The sequence below is a fragment of the Castor canadensis genome, chromosome 10 (genome assembly GCF_047511655.1).
Source record: "Castor canadensis chromosome 10, mCasCan1.hap1v2, whole genome shotgun sequence".
In the NCBI taxonomy this organism is placed as follows: domain Eukaryota; kingdom Metazoa; phylum Chordata; class Mammalia; order Rodentia; family Castoridae; genus Castor; species Castor canadensis.
In genome coordinates, this window is record NC_133395.1 from 86,295,450 (window position 1) to 86,310,492 (window position 15,043).

At 67.8% G+C, this 15,043-nt stretch overlaps 7 non-coding genes across 7 annotated transcripts; all 7 read right to left on the reverse strand.

Annotated features, from left to right (window-relative positions):
• Window positions 1-858: 858 nt before the first annotated feature.
• LOC141412810 (5S ribosomal RNA) lies at window positions 859-977 on the reverse strand. The gene has a single exon (XR_012437652.1). It is a non-coding gene; the product is annotated as a 5S ribosomal RNA (ribosomal RNA).
• A 2,145-nt stretch (window positions 978-3,122) lies between these two features.
• On the reverse strand, window positions 3,123-3,241 carry LOC141412821 (5S ribosomal RNA). The gene has a single exon (XR_012437663.1). It is a non-coding gene; the product is annotated as a 5S ribosomal RNA (ribosomal RNA).
• Window positions 3,242-5,383: 2,142 nt separating this feature from the next.
• Window positions 5,384-5,502, reverse strand: LOC141412832 (5S ribosomal RNA). The gene has a single exon (XR_012437674.1). It is a non-coding gene; the product is annotated as a 5S ribosomal RNA (ribosomal RNA).
• A 2,149-nt stretch (window positions 5,503-7,651) lies between these two features.
• Window positions 7,652-7,770, reverse strand: LOC141412843 (5S ribosomal RNA). The gene has a single exon (XR_012437685.1). It is a non-coding gene; the product is annotated as a 5S ribosomal RNA (ribosomal RNA).
• Window positions 7,771-9,915: 2,145 nt separating this feature from the next.
• LOC141412854 (5S ribosomal RNA) lies at window positions 9,916-10,034 on the reverse strand. The gene has a single exon (XR_012437696.1). It is a non-coding gene; the product is annotated as a 5S ribosomal RNA (ribosomal RNA).
• A 2,145-nt stretch (window positions 10,035-12,179) lies between these two features.
• On the reverse strand, window positions 12,180-12,298 carry LOC141412750 (5S ribosomal RNA). Its single transcript, XR_012437592.1, has one exon. It is a non-coding gene; the product is annotated as a 5S ribosomal RNA (ribosomal RNA).
• Window positions 12,299-14,440: 2,142 nt separating this feature from the next.
• LOC141412865 (5S ribosomal RNA) lies at window positions 14,441-14,559 on the reverse strand. Its single transcript, XR_012437707.1, has one exon. It is a non-coding gene; the product is annotated as a 5S ribosomal RNA (ribosomal RNA).
• Between the last annotated feature and the right edge of the window lie 484 nt (window positions 14,560-15,043).

Consider the following 15,043-nt stretch of genomic DNA (forward strand, 5'->3'; position numbering starts at 1 on the left):
TGATTGCGTTGGGCATACATTGCAGAAGGTGGGTTTTCCAAGGCGGAGCAGAGGGTCCCGGCACCTGAGGTTGTCCACGGGGAGAATGTCTGTTCCACGGGGGCAAGCGGTCACTTCCGTCGTGCCCAAGCCCATGTGACCCCGAAGGCCAGGTGGCCCCGGTCCTTGAGCTGACTGAGGAGTGCTTTGAGACCCGGAGGGTGGCACAGGCGACTGGGCGCCAGCGGCGGCCCTCCCTCCCTTTGAGCGGGACGGGGAGCTGCCGCTGGCATCCGGAGCTCTGGCGGCCTGCGCCCTCTGTCCCTGTGACCGCAGGCTCTGCCGTGGGAGGCGGGATCCCACGTAGAGGTCGCGCGCTGGCTGCCCTGTCTTGGGTTGAGCGACGGAGCGCGACGTGGAGCAGCACCCGACTGAGGCTCCCTGCTTCTCTGTCCCCTGGCGTCTTGCCCTGGACCCAGTGCACCACCTTGTGGCGAGCCCAGGTGTGGCGCGTCCCGCTGTGGGGCCCGCTGGGGTGCAGGACCCACTTTCTCATGGCTTCCGCACGTCCCTCCCCGCCCGCCTGGAGGGCAGTTGGGGAGCGGTCCCCAACGTGGCCTGGGACCAACCTCGCTGGTGACCCGTGTCGCGGGCGCGCGCCCCAGGAGAGTGTGGGGAGGGGAGAGGATTCGGGGACGTAGCTGTGAGGATTCGGTGTGCGTGGGTCTGGCGGGTGGACCGGACGGGGTCGGGGTCGTGGTCACGGTGGGTCGTTGTGGTGGTGGTGGTGGTGGTGGTGCTGGGGGTGGTGGTGGTGGTGGGGGGGGTGGTGGCGAAGTCCCCGAAGACAAAAGGAGCAGCGAGGGAGGGAGGAGCAAAAGCCTACAGCACCCGGTATTCCCAGGCGGTCTCCCATCCAAGTACTAACCAGGCCCGACCCTGCTTAGCTTCCGAGATCAGACGAGATCGGGCGCGTTCAGGGTGGTATGGCCGTAGACGCTAGCCGCCGCCTCCGGGAGCCCCAAGAGCCTGCCGAGGGCCCCGGCGTGCGTCTCCACGCTGCTCTCCTGGCACGGCTGGGAGTCCGGGTGGGGGCTGGCAGCCCGGGGCCAGCGGCCAGAGGCCCCGCGCGCCTGCTCGGGCAGCCGGTCTCGCCCAGGTGGCCGCTGGGTGGCTTTCTTCCCGAGGTGTCCTGCTGCCAGGACGAGGGTCAAGTTTTCTCGGGGGAAAATTTCTCAGTGCTCTCGGGCGCTTGTTCTTCTGGGAATGTCCACTGCTGTGGCCAAGGCGGGGGACGCACAGCTCGGGCCAGGGCAAGCAGCCGCCCTCCTCCGTCACCTCCTGGAGCCGTATCCTTGGGTGGGTGCGTGGCTCCCAGCGGAGGTCTCGGGGACCCTTCCGGTCCTCTTCGTCCGGAAAGCGCCACTGCCCCTCCAGCCCATCAGGAAAACGGCAGCCGCGCCCTTCGCCGACCCGCTCCGCCCTCCTCCACACTCAGGGCCTGGGGCTGCGGGGCTGAATCGTGAGGCTTTCCAGCCCAGGACTTCACCTCTGGCCCCTTTCACACCCGGGATCTTGGGAAGAAGAAACAAAACCAAACACAGCCAAAGCCATCTCCTCCGACCCGGGGCCCCTCCACATCCCTTCCGATCCCGGGTTCCTGCCGGCCTCCCGGGGCGTTTCTCCTAGGCAGGCCTTCGCGGCCACTACACGGGGCTGAGCACTCGAGTCCTCGGGCGTCACGGGGCCCGCGGCCACGCCAAGCACGCACGACTCCCGGGTCTCGTCTGCTCCTGGGTGCCCTGGGCCTCTTCCCTGTGCCGCTGCTGGGTCTTGTGCCCCTGCTTGGCCTCCTTCAGACCCGGCCCCGTGCTACGCGGCCACGTGCTACAGGATCGTGCCAGCAGAACTGGCCCTGGCTGAGCCCCGTACCCACCCTCCTGCCATCCCTGGCCCTGCTAGCAAATGGCAGAGATCCTCTGGCCTCCGAGCCCAGACAAAAATCCTGATGCAGTTGGCCGAGGGGCCGCAAACCAAGGCTTCGCTTGTTCCCGCTCAGGCCCCAGCCATACCCTCTTGTCCTTCGGCTGCTCGTGTGTGGGGTGGGGGAGAGGAGGGTGCGTCCCCGTGCGTGCGTGCGTGGTCTGGGTGTCTCTGCGTGGTGTGTGTGTGTGTGTGTGTGTGTGTTAGATGCCGTGCCTGGTGTAGGTGGGGAAGAGCAAGCCCTCACGCACAGAGCCCCATCACACACTGGGGCCGGGCCGAGGGGGTCAATCTGCTCGGCCTGATTGCGTTGGGCATACATTGCAGAAGGTGGGTTTTCCAAGGCGGAGCAGAGGGTCCCGGCACCTGAGGTTGTCCACGGGGAGAATGTCTGTTCCACGGGGGCAAGCGGTCCCTTCCGTCGTGCCCAAGCCCATGTGACCCCGAAGGCCAGGTGGCCCCGGTCCTTGAGCTGACTGAGGAGTGCTTTGAGACCCGGAGGGTGGCACAGGCGACTGGGCGCCAGCGGCGGCCCTCCCTCCCTTTGAGCGGGACGGGGAGCTGCCGCTGGTATCCGGAGCTCTGGCGGCCTGCGCCCTCTGTCCCTGTGACCGCAGGCTCTGCCGTGGGAGGCGGGATCCCACGTAGAGGTCGCGCGCTGGCTGCCCTGTCTTGGGTTGAGCGACGGAGGGCGACGTGGAGCAGCACCCGACTGAGGCTCCCTGCTTCTCTGTCCCCTGGCGTCTTGCCCTGGACCCAGTGCACCACCTTGTGGCGAGCCCAGGTGTGGCGCGTCCCGCTGTGGGGCCCGCTGGGGTGCAGGACCCACTTTCTCATGGCTTCCGCACGTCCCTCCCCGCCCGCCTGGAGGGCAGTTGGGGAGCGGTCCCCAACGTGGCCTGGGACCAACCTCGCTGGTGACCCGTGTCGCGGGCGCGCGCCCCAGGAGAGTGTGGGGAGGGGAGAGGATTCGGGGACGTAGCTGTGAGGATTCGGTGTGCGTGGGTCTGGCGGGTGGCCCGGACGGGGTCGGGGTCGTGGTCACGGTGGGTCGTTGTGGTGGTGGTGGTGGTGGTGGTGCTGGGGGTGGTGGTGGTTGTGGGGGGGGTGGTGGCGAAGTCCCCGAAGACAAAAGGAGCAGCGAGGGAGGGAGGAGCAAAAGCCTACAGCACCCGGTATTCCCAGGCGGTCTCCCATCCAAGTACTAACCAGGCCCGACCCTGCTTAGCTTCCGAGATCAGACGAGATCGGGCGCGTTCAGGGTGGTATGGCCGTAGACGCTAGCCGCCGCCTCCGGGAGCCCCAAGAGCCTGCCGAGGGCCCCGGCGTGCGTCTCCACGCTGCTCTCCTGGCACGGCTGGGAGTCCGGGTGGGGGCTGGCAGCCCGGGGCCAGCGGCCAGAGGCCCCGCGCGCCTGCTCGGGCAGCCGGTCTCGCCCAGGTGGCCGCTGGGTGGCTTTCTTCCCGAGGTGTCCTGCTGCCAGGACGAGGGTCAAGTTTTCTCGGGGGAAAATTTCTCAGTGCTCTCGGGCGCTTGTTCTTCTGGGAATGTCCACTGCTGTGGCCAAGGCGGGGGACGCACAGCTCGGGCCAGGGCAAGCAGCCGCCCTCCTCCGTCGCCTCCTGGAGCCGTATCCTTGGGTGGGTGCGTGGCTCCCAGCGGAGGTCTCGGGGACCCTTCCGGTCCTCTTCGTCCGGAAAGCGCCACTGCCCCTCCAGCCCATCAGGAAAACGGCAGCCGCGCCCTTCGCCGACCTGCTCCGCCCTCCTCCACACTCAGGGCCTGGGGCTGCGGGGCTGAATCGTGAGGCTTTCCAGCCCAGGACTTCACCTCTGGCCCCTTTCACACCCGGGATCTTGGGAAGAAGAAACAAAACCAAACACAGCCAAAGCCATCTCCTCCGACCCGGGGCCCCTCCACATCCCTTCCGATCCCGGGTTCCTGCCGGCCTCCCGGGGCGTTTCTCCCAGGCAGGCCTTCGCGGCCACTACACGGGGCTGAGCACTCGAGTCCTCGGGCGTCACGGGGCCCGCGGCCACGCCAAGCACGCACGACTCCCGGGTCTCGTCTGCTCCTGGGTGCCCTGGGCCTCTTCCCTGTGCCGCTGCTGGGTCTTGTGCCCCTGCTTGGCCTCCTTCAGACCCGGCCCCGTGCTACGCGGCCACGTGCTACAGGATCGTGCCAGCAGAACTGGCCCTGGCTGAGCCCCGTACCCACCCTCCTGCCATCCCTGGCCCTGCTAGCAAATGGCAGAGATCCTCTGGCCTCCGAGCCCAGACAAAAATCCTGATGCAGTTGGCCGAGGGGCCGCAAACCAAGGCTTCGCTTGTTCCCGCTCAGGCCCCAGCCATACCCTCTTGTCCTTCGGCTGCTCGTGTGTGGGGTGGGGGAGAGGAGGGTGCGTCCCCGTGCGTGCGTGCGTGGTCTGGGTGTCTCTGCGTGGTGTGTGTGTGTGTGTGTGTGTGTGTTAGATGCCGTGCCTGGTGTAGGTGGGGAAGAGCAAGCCCTCACGCACAGAGCCCCATCACACACTGGGGCCGGGCCGAGGGGGTCAATCTGCTCGGCCTGATTGCGTTGGGCATACATTGCAGAAGGTGGGTTTTCCAAGGCGGAGCAGAGGGTCCCGGCACCTGAGGTTGTCCACGGGGAGAATGTCTGTTCCACGGGGGCAAGCGGTCCCTTCCGTCGTGCCCAAGCCCATGTGACCCCGAAGGCCAGGTGGCCCCGGTCCTTGAGCTGACTGAGGAGTGCTTTGAGACCCGGAGGGTGGCACAGGCGACTGGGCGCCAGCGGCGGCCCTCCCTCCCTTTGAGCGGGACGGGGAGCTGCCGCTGGCATCCGGAGCTCTGGCGGCCTGCGCCCTCTGTCCCTGTGACCGCAGGCTCTGCCGTGGGAGGCGGGATCCCACGTAGAGGTCGCGCGCTGGCTGCCCTGTCTTGGGTTGAGCGACGGAGGGCGACGTGGAGCAGCACCCGACTGAGGCTCCCTGCTTCTCTGTCCCCTGGCGTCTTGCCCTGGACCCAGTGCACCACCTTGTGGCGAGCCCAGGTGTGGCGCGTCCCGCTGTGGGGCCCGCTGGGGTGCAGGACCCACTTTCTCATGGCTTCCGCACGTCCCTCCCCGCCCGCCTGGAGGGCAGTTGGGGAGCGGTCCCCAACGTGGCCTGGGACCAACCTCGCTGGTGACCCGTGTCGCGGGCGCGCGCCCCAGGAGAGTGTGGGGAGGGGAGAGGATTCGGGGACGTAGCTGTGAGGATTCGGTGTGCGTGGGTCTGGCGGGTGGCCCGGACGGGGTCGGGGTCGTGGTCACGGTGGGTCGTTGTGGTGGTGGTGGTGGTGGTGCTGGGGGTGGTGGTGGTGGGGGGGGGGGTGGTGGCGAAGTCCCCGAAGACAAAAGGAGCAGCGAGGGAGGGAGGAGCAAAAGCCTACAGCACCCGGTATTCCCAGGCGGTCTCCCATCCAAGTACTAACCAGGCCCGACCCTGCTTAGCTTCCGAGATCAGACGAGATCGGGCGCGTTCAGGGTGGTATGGCCGTAGACGCTAGCCGCCGCCTCCGGGAGCCCCAAGAGCCTGCCGAGGGCCCCGGCGTGCGTCTCCACGCTGCTCTCCTGGCACGGCTGGGAGTCCGGGTGGGGGCTGGCAGCCCGGGGCCAGTGGCCAGAGGCCCCGCGCGCCTGCTCGGGCAGCCGGTCTCGCCCAGGTGGCCGCTGGGTGGCTTTCTTCCAGAGGTGTCCTGCTGCCAGGACGAGGGTCAAGTTTTCTCGGGGGAAAATTTCTCAGTGCTCTCGGGCGCTTGTTCTTCTGGGAATGTTCACTGCTGTGGCCAAGGCGGGGGACGCACAGCTCGGGCCAGGGCAAGCAGCCGCCCTCCTCCGTCGCCTCCTGGAGCCGTATCCTTGGGTGGGTGCGTGGCTCCCAGCGGAGGTCTCGGGGACCCTTCCGGTCCTCTTCGTCCGGAAAGCGACACTGCCCCTCCAGCAAATCAGGAAAACGGCAGCCGCGCCCTTCGCCGACCCGCTCCGCCTTCCTCCACACTCAGGGCCTGGGGCTGCGGGGCTGAATCGTGAGGCTTTCCAGCCCAGGACTTCACCTCTGGCCCCTTTCACACCTGGGATCTTGGGAAGAAGAAACAAAACCAAACACAGCCAAAGACATCTCCTCCGACCCGGGGCCCCTCCACATCCCTTCCGATCCGGGTTCCTGCCGGCCTCCCGGGGCGTTTCTCCCAGGCAGGCCTTCGCGGCCACTACACGGGGCTGAGCACTCGAGTCCTCGGGCGTCACGGGGCCCGCGGCCACGCCAAGCACGCACGACTCCCGGGTCTCGTCTGCTCCTGGGTGCCCTGGGCCTCTTCCCTGTGCCGCTGCTGGGTCTTGTGCCCCTGCTTGGCCTCCATCAGACCCGGCCCCGTGCTACGCGGCCACGTGCTACAGGATCGTGCCAGCAGAACTGGCCCTCGCTGAGCCCCGTACCCACCCTCCTGCCATCCCTGGCCCTGCTAGCAAATGGCAGAGATCCTCTGGCCTCCGAGCCCAGACAAAAATCCTGATGCAGATGGCCGAGGGGCCGCAAACCAAGGCTTCGCTTGTTCCCGCTCAGGCCCCAGCCATACCCTCTTGTCCTTCGGCTGCTCGTGTGTGGGGTGGGGGAGCGGAGGGTGCGTCCCCGTGCGTGCGTGCGTGGTCTGGGTGTCTCTGTGTGGTGTGTGTGTGTGTGTGTGTGTGTGTGTGTGTGTTAGATGCCGTGCCTGGTGTAGGTGGGGAAGAGCAAGCCCTCACGCACAGAGCCCCATCACACACTGGGGCCGGGCCGAGGGGGTCAATCTGCTCGGCCTGATTGCGTTGGGCATACATTGCAGAAGGTGGGTTTTCCAAGGCGGAGCAGAGGGTCCCGGCACCTGAGGTTGTCCACGGGGAGAATGTCTGTTCCACGGGGGCAAGCGGTCCCTTCCGTCGTGCCCAAGCCCATGTGACCCCGAAGGCCAGGTGGCCCCGGTCCTTGAGCTGACTGAGGAGTGCTTTGAGACCCGGAGGGTGGCACAGGCGACTGGGCGCCAGCGGCGGCCCTCCCTCCCTTTGAGCGGGACGGGGAGCTGCCGCTGGCATCCGGAGCTCTGGCGGCCTGCGCCCTCTGTCCCTGTGACCGCAGGCTCTGCCGTGGGAGGCGGGATCCCACGTAGAGGTCGCGCGCTGGCTGCCCTGTCTTGGGTTGAGCGACGGAGCTCGACGTGGAGCAGCACCCGACTGAGGCTCCCTGCTTCTCTGTCCCCTGGCGTCTTGCCCTGGACCCAGTGCACCACCTTGTGGCGAGCCCAGGTGTGGCGCGTCCCGCTGTGGGGCCCGCTGGGGTGCAGGACCCACTTTCTCATGGCTTCCGCACGTCCCTCCCCGCCCGCCTGGAGGGCAGTTGGGGAGCGGTCCCCAACGTGGCCTGGGACCAACCTCGCTGGTGACCCGTGTCGCGGGCGCGCGCCCCAGGAGAGTGTGGGGAGGGGAGAGGATTCGGGGACGTAGCTGTGAGGATTCGGTGTGCGTGGGTCTGGCGGGTGGCCCGGACGGGGTCGGGGTCGTGGTCACGGTGGGTCGTTGTGGTGGTGGTGGTGGTGGTGCTGGGGGTGGTGGTGGTGGTGGGGGGGGTGGTGGCGAAGTCCCCGAAGACAAAAGGAGCAGCGAGGGAGGGAGGAGCAAAAGCCTACAGCACCCGGTATTCCCAGGCGGTCTCCCATCCAAGTACTAACCAGGCCCGACCCTGCTTAGCTTCCGAGATCAGACGAGATCGGGCGCGTTCAGGGTGGTATGGCCGTAGACGCTAGCCGCCGCCTCCGGGAGCCCCAAGAGCCTGCCGAGGGCCCCGGCGTGCGTCTCCACGCTGCTCTCCTGGCACGGCTGGGAGTCCGGGTGGGGGCTGGCAGCCCGGGGCCAGCGGCCAGAGGCCCCGCGCGCCTGCTCGGGCAGCCGGTCTCGCCCAGGTGGCCGCTGGGTGGCTTTCTTCCCGAGGTGTCCTGCTGCCAGGACGAGGGTCAAGTTTTCTCGGGGGAAAATTTCTCAGTGCTCTCGGGCGCTTGTTCTTCTGGGAATGTCCACTGCTGTGGCCAAGGCGGGGGACGCACAGCTCGGGCCAGGGCAAGCAGCCGCCCTCCTCCGTCGCCTCCTGGAGCCGTATCCTTGGGTGGGTGCGTGGCTCCCAGCGGAGGTCTCGGGGACCCTTCCGGTCCTCTTCGTCCGGAAAGCGCCACTGCCCCTCCAGCCCATCAGGAAAACGGCAGCCGCGCCCTTCGCCGACCCGCTCCGCCCTCCTCCACACTCAGGGCCTGGGGCTGCGGGGCTGAATCGTGAGGCTTTCCAGCCCAGGACTTCACCTCTGGCCCCTTTCACACCCGGGATCTTGGGAAGAAGAAACAAAACCAAACACAGCCAAAGCCATCTCCTCCGACCCGGGGCCCCTCCACATCCCTTCCGATCCCGGGTTCCTGCCGGCCTCCCGGGGCGTTTCTCCCAGGCAGGCCTTCGCGGCCACTACACGGGGCTGAGCACTCGAGTCCTCGGGCGTCACGGGGCCCGCGGCCACGCCAAGCACGCACGACTCCCGGGTCTCGTCTGCTCCTGGGTGCCCTGGGCCTCTTCCCTGTGCCGCTGCTGGGTCTTGTGCCCCTGCTTGGCCTCCTTCAGACCCGGCCCCGTGCTACGCGGCCACGTGCTACAGGATCGTGCCAGCAGAACTGGCCCTGGCTGAGCCCCGTACCCACCCTCCTGCCATCCCTGGCCCTGCTAGCAAATGGCAGAGATCCTCTGGCCTCCGAGCCCAGACAAAAATCCTGATGCAGTTGGCCGAGGGGCCGCAAACCAAGGCTTCGCTTGTTCCCGCTCAGGCCCCAGCCATACCCTCTTGTCCTTCGGCTGCTCGTGTGTGGGGTGGGGGAGAGGAGGGTGCGTCCCCGTGCGTGCGTGCGTGGTCTGGGTGTCTCTGCGTGGTGTGTGTGTGTGTGTGTGTGTGTGTTAGATGCCGTGCCTGGTGTAGGTGGGGAAGAGCAAGCCCTCACGCACAGAGCCCCATCACACACTGGGGCCGGGCCGAGGGGGTCAATCTGCTCGGCCTGATTGCGTTGGGCATACATTGCAGAAGGTGGGTTTTCCAAGGCGGAGCAGAGGGTCCCGGCACCTGAGGTTGTCCACGGGGAGAATGTCTGTTCCACGGGGGCAAGCGGTCACTTCCGTCGTGCCCAAGCCCATGTGACCCCGAAGGCCAGGTGGCCCCGGTCCTTGAGCTGACTGAGGAGTGCTTTGAGACCCGGAGGGTGGCACAGGCGACTGGGCGCCAGCGGCGGCCCTCCCTCCCTTTGAGCGGGACGGGGAGCTGCCGCTGGCATCCGGAGCTCTGGCGGCCTGCGCCCTCTGTCCCTGTGACCGCAGGCTCTGCCGTGGGAGGCGGGATCCCACGTAGAGGTCGCGCGCTGGCTGCCCTGTCTTGGGTTGAGCGACGGAGCGCGACGTGGAGCAGCACCCGACTGAGGCTCCCTGCTTCTCTGTCCCCTGGCGTCTTGCCCTGGACCCAGTGCACCACCTTGTGGCGAGCCCAGGTGTGGCGCGTCCCGCTGTGGGGCCCGCTGGGGTGCAGGACCCACTTTCTCATGGCTTCCGCACGTCCCTCCCCGCCCGCCTGGAGGGCAGTTGGGGAGCGGTCCCCAACGTGGCCTGGGACCAACCTCGCTGGTGACCCGTGTCGCGGGCGCGCGCCCCAGGAGAGTGTGGGGAGGGGAGAGGATTCGGGGACGTAGCTGTGAGGATTCGGTGTGCGTGGGTCTGGCGGGTGGACCGGACGGGGTCGGGGTCGTGGTCACGGTGGGTCGTTGTGGTGGTGGTGGTGGTGGTGGTGCTGGGGGTGGTGGTGGTGGTGGGGGGGGTGGTGGCGAAGTCCCCGAAGACAAAAGGAGCAGCGAGGGAGGGAGGAGCAAAAGCCTACAGCACCCGGTATTCCCAGGCGGTCTCCCATCCAAGTACTAACCAGGCCCGACCCTGCTTAGCTTCCGAGATCAGACGAGATCGGGCGCGTTCAGGGTGGTATGGCCGTAGACGCTAGCCGCCGCCTCCGGGAGCCCCAAGAGCCTGCCGAGGGCCCCGGCGTGCGTCTCCACGCTGCTCTCCTGGCACGGCTGGGAGTCCGGGTGGGGGCTGGCAGCCCGGGGCCAGCGGCCAGAGGCCCCGCGCGCCTGCTCGGGCAGCCGGTCTCGCCCAGGTGGCCGCTGGGTGGCTTTCTTCCCGAGGTGTCCTGCTGCCAGGACGAGGGTCAAGTTTTCTCGGGGGAAAATTTCTCAGTGCTCTCGGGCGCTTGTTCTTCTGGGAATGTCCACTGCTGTGGCCAAGGCGGGGGACGCACAGCTCGGGCCAGGGCAAGCAGCCGCCCTCCTCCGTCACCTCCTGGAGCCGTATCCTTGGGTGGGTGCGTGGCTCCCAGCGGAGGTCTCGGGGACCCTTCCGGTCCTCTTCGTCCGGAAAGCGCCACTGCCCCTCCAGCCCATCAGGAAAACGGCAGCCGCGCCCTTCGCCGACCCGCTCCGCCCTCCTCCACACTCAGGGCCTGGGGCTGCGGGGCTGAATCGTGAGGCTTTCCAGCCCAGGACTTCACCTCTGGCCCCTTTCACACCCGGGATCTTGGGAAGAAGAAACAAAACCAAACACAGCCAAAGCCATCTCCTCCGACCCGGGGCCCCTCCACATCCCTTCCGATCCCGGGTTCCTGCCGGCCTCCCGGGGCGTTTCTCCTAGGCAGGCCTTCGCGGCCACTACACGGGGCTGAGCACTCGAGTCCTCGGGCGTCACGCGGCCCGCGGCCACGCCAAGCACGCACGACTCCCGGGTCTCGTCTGCTCCTGGGTGCCCTGGGCCTCTTCCCTGTGCCGCTGCTGGGTCTTGTGCCCCTGCTTGGCCTCCTTCAGACCCGGCCCCGTGCTACGCGGCCACGTGCTACAGGATCGTGCCAGCAGAACTGGCCCTGGCTGAGCCCCGTACCCACCCTCCTGCCATCCCTGGCCCTGCTAGCAAATGGCAGAGATCCTCTGGCCTCCGAGCCCAGACAAAAATCCTGATGCAGTTGGCCGAGGGGCCGCAAACCAAGGCTTCGCTTGTTCCCGCTCAGGCCCCAGCCATACCCTCTTGTCCTTCGGCTGCTCGTGTGTGGGGTGGGGGAGAGGAGGGTGCGTCCCCGTGCGTGCGTGCGTGGTCTGGGTGTCTCTGCGTGGTGTGTGTGTGTGTGTGTGTGTGTGTTAGATGCCGTGCCTGGTGTAGGTGGGGAAGAGCAAGCCCTCACGCACAGAGCCCCATCACACACTGGGGCCGGGCCGAGGGGGTCAATCTGCTCGGCCTGATTGCGTTGGGCATACATTGCAGAAGGTGGGTTTTCCAAGGCGGAGCAGAGGGTCCCGGCACCTGAGGTTGTCCACGGGGAGAATGTCTGTTCCACGGGGGCAAGCGGTCCCTTCCGTCGTGCCCAAGCCCATGTGACCCCGAAGGCCAGGTGGCCCCGGTCCTTGAGCTGACTGAGGAGTGCTTTGAGACCCGGAGGGTGGCACAGGCGACTGGGCGCCAGCGGCGGCCCTCCCTCCCTTTGAGCGGGACGGGGAGCTGCCGCTGGTATCCGGAGCTCTGGCGGCCTGCGCCCTCTGTCCCTGTGACCGCAGGCTCTGCCGTGGGAGGCGGGATCCCACGTAGAGGTCGCGCGCTGGCTGCCCTGTCTTGGGTTGAGCGACGGAGGGCGACGTGGAGCAGCACCCGACTGAGGCTCCCTGCTTCTCTGTCCCCTGGCGTCTTGCCCTGGACCCAGTGCACCACCTTGTGGCGAGCCCAGGTGTGGCGCGTCCCGCTGTGGGGCCCGCTGGGGTGCAGGACCCACTTTCTCATGGCTTCCGCACGTCCCTCCCCGCCCGCCTGGAGGGCAGTTGGGGAGCGGTCCCCAACGTGGCCTGGGACCAACCTCGCTGGTGACCCGTGTCGCGGGCGCGCGCCCCAGGAGAGTGTGGGGAGGGGAGAGGATTCGGGGACGTAGCTGTGAGGATTCGGTGTGCGTGGGTCTGGCGGGTGGCCCGGACGGGGTCGGGGTCGTGGTCACGGTGGGTCGTTGTGGTGGTGGTGGTGGTGGTGGTGCTGGGGGTGGTGGTGGTTGTGGGGGGGGTGGTGGCGAAGTCCCCGAAGACAAAAGGAGCAGCGAGGGAGGGAGGAGCAAAAGCCTACAGCACCCGGTATTCCCAGGCGGTCTCCCATCCAAGTACTAACCAGGCCCGACCCTGCTTAGCTTCCGAGATCAGACTAGATCGGGCGCGTTCAGGGTGGTATGGCCGTAGACGCTAGCCGCCGCCTCCGGGAGCCCCAAGAGCCTGCCGAGGGCCCCGGCGTGCGTCTCCACGCTGCTCTCCTGGCACGGCTGGGAGTCCGGGTGGGGGCTGGCAGCCCGGGGCCAGCGGCCAGAGGCCCCGCGCGCCTGCTCGGGCAGCCGGTCTCGCCCAGGTGGCCGCTGGGTGGCTTTCTTCCCGAGGTGTCCTGCTGCCAGGACGAGGGTCAAGTTTTCTCGGGGGAAAATTTCTCAGTGCTCTCGGGCGCTTGTTCTTCTGGGAATGTCCACTGCTGTGGCCAAGGCGGGGGACGCACAGCTCGGGCCAGGGCAAGCAGCCGCCCTCCTCCGTCGCCTCCTGGAGCCGTATCCTTGGGTGGGTGCGTGGCTCCCAGCGGAGGTCTCGGGGACCCTTCCGGTCCTCTTCGTCCGGAAAGCGCCACTGCCCCTCCAGCCCATCAGGAAAACGGCAGCCGCGCCCTTCGCCGACCTGCTCCGCCCTCCTCCACACTCAGGGCCTGGGGCTGCGGGGCTGAATCGTGAGGCTTTCCAGCCCAGGACTTCACCTCTGGCCCCTTTCACACCCGGGATCTTGGGAAGAAGAAACAAAACCAAACACAGCCAAAGCCATCTCCTCCGACCCGGGGCCCCTCCACATCCCTTCCGATCCCGGGTTCCTGCCGGCCTCCCGGGGCGTTTCTCCCAGGCAGGCCTTCGCGGCCACTACACGGGGCTGAGCACTCGAGTCCTCGGGCGTCACGGGGCCCGCGGCCACGCCAAGCACGCACGACTCCCGGGTCTCGTCTGCTCCTGGGTGCCCTGGGCCTCTTCCCTGTGCCGCTGCTGGGTCTTGTGCCCCTGCTTGGCCTCCTTCAGACCCGGCCCCGTGCTACGCGGCCACGTGCTACAGGATCGTGCCAGCAGAACTGGCCCTGGCTGAGCCCCGTACCCACCCTCCTGCCATCCCTGGCCCTGCTAGCAAATGGCAGAGATCCTCTGGCCTCCGAGCCCAGACAAAAATCCTGATGCAGTTGGCCGAGGGGCCGCAAACCAAGGCTTCGCTTGTTCCCGCTCAGGCCCCAGCCATACCCTCTTGTCCTTCGGCTGCTCGTGTGTGGGGTGGGGGAGAGGAGGGTGCGTCCCCGTGCGTGCGTGCGTGGTCTGGGTGTCTCTGCGTGGTGTGTGTGTGTGTGTGTGTGTGTGTTAGATGCCGTGCCTGGTGTAGGTGGGGAAGAGCAAGCCCTCACGCACAGAGCCCCATCACACACTGGGGCCGGGCCGAGGGGGTCAATCTGCTCGGCCTGATTGCGTTGGGCATACATTGCAGAAGGTGGGTTTTCCAAGGCGGAGCAGAGGGTCCCGGCACCTGAGGTTGTCCACGGGGAGAATGTCTGTTCCACGGGGGCAAGCGGTCCCTTCCGTCGTGCCCAAGCCCATGTGACCCCGAAGGCCAGGTGGCCCCGGTCCTTGAGCTGACTGAGGAGTGCTTTGAGACCCGGAGGGTGGCACAGGCGACTGGGCGCCAGCGGCGGCCCTCCCTCCCTTTGAGCGGGACGGGGAGCTGCCGCTGGCATCCGGAGCTCTGGCGGCCTGCGCCCTCTGTCCCTGTGACCGCAGGCTCTGCCGTGGGAGGCGGGATCCCACGTAGAGGTCGCGCGCTGGCTGCCCTGTCTTGGGTTGAGCGACGGAGGGCGACGTGGAGCAGCACCCGACTGAGGCTCCCTGCTTCTCTGTCCCCTGGCGTCTTGCCCTGGACCCAGTGCACCACCTTGTGGCGAGCCCAGGTGTGGCGCGTCCCGCTGTGGGGCCCGCTGGGGTGCAGGACCCACTTTCTCATGGCTTCCGCACGTCCCTCCCCGCCCGCCTGGAGGGCAGTTGGGGAGCGGTCCCCAACGTGGCCTGGGACCAACCTCGCTGGTGACCCGTGTCGCGGGCGCGCGCCCCAGGAGAGTGTGGGGAGGGGAGAGGATTCGGGGACGTAGCTGTGAGGATTCGGTGTGCGTGGGTCTGGCGGGTGGCCCGGACGGGGTCGGGGTCGTGGTCACGGTGGGTCGTTGTGGTGGTGGTGGTGGAGGTGCTGGGGGTGGTGGTGGTGGGGGGGGGGGTGGTGGCGAAGTCCCCGAAGACAAAAGGAGCAGCGAGGGAGGGAGGAGCAAAAGCCTACAGCACCCGGTATTCCCAGGCGGTCTCCCATCCAAGTACTAACCAGGCCCGACCCTGCTTAGCTTCCGAGATCAGACGAGATCGGGCGCGTTCAGGGTGGTATGGCCGTAGACGCTAGCCGCCGCCTCCGGGAGCCCCAAGAGCCTGCCGAGGGCCCCGGCGTGCGTCTCCACGCTGCTCTCCTGGCACGGCTGGGAGTCCGGGTGGGGGCTGGCAGCCCGGGGCCAGCGGCCAGAGGCCCCGCGCGCCTGCTCGGGCAGCCGGTCTCGCCCAGGTGGCCGCTGGGTGGCTTTCTTCCCGAGGTGTCCTGCTGCCAGGACGAGGGTCAAGTTTTCTCGGGGGAAAATTTCTCAGTGCTCTCGGGCGCTTGTTCTTCTGGGAATGTCCACTGCTGTGGCCAAGGCGGGGGACGCACAGCTCGGGCCAGGGCAAGCAGCCGCCCTCCTCCGTCGCCTCCTGGAGCCGTATCCTTGGGTGGGTGCGTGGCTCCCAGCGGAGGTCTCGGGGACCCTTCCGGTCCTCTTCGTCCGGAAAGCGCCACTGCCCCTCCAGCCCATCAGGAAAACGGCAGCCGCGCCCTTCGCCGACCCGCTCCGC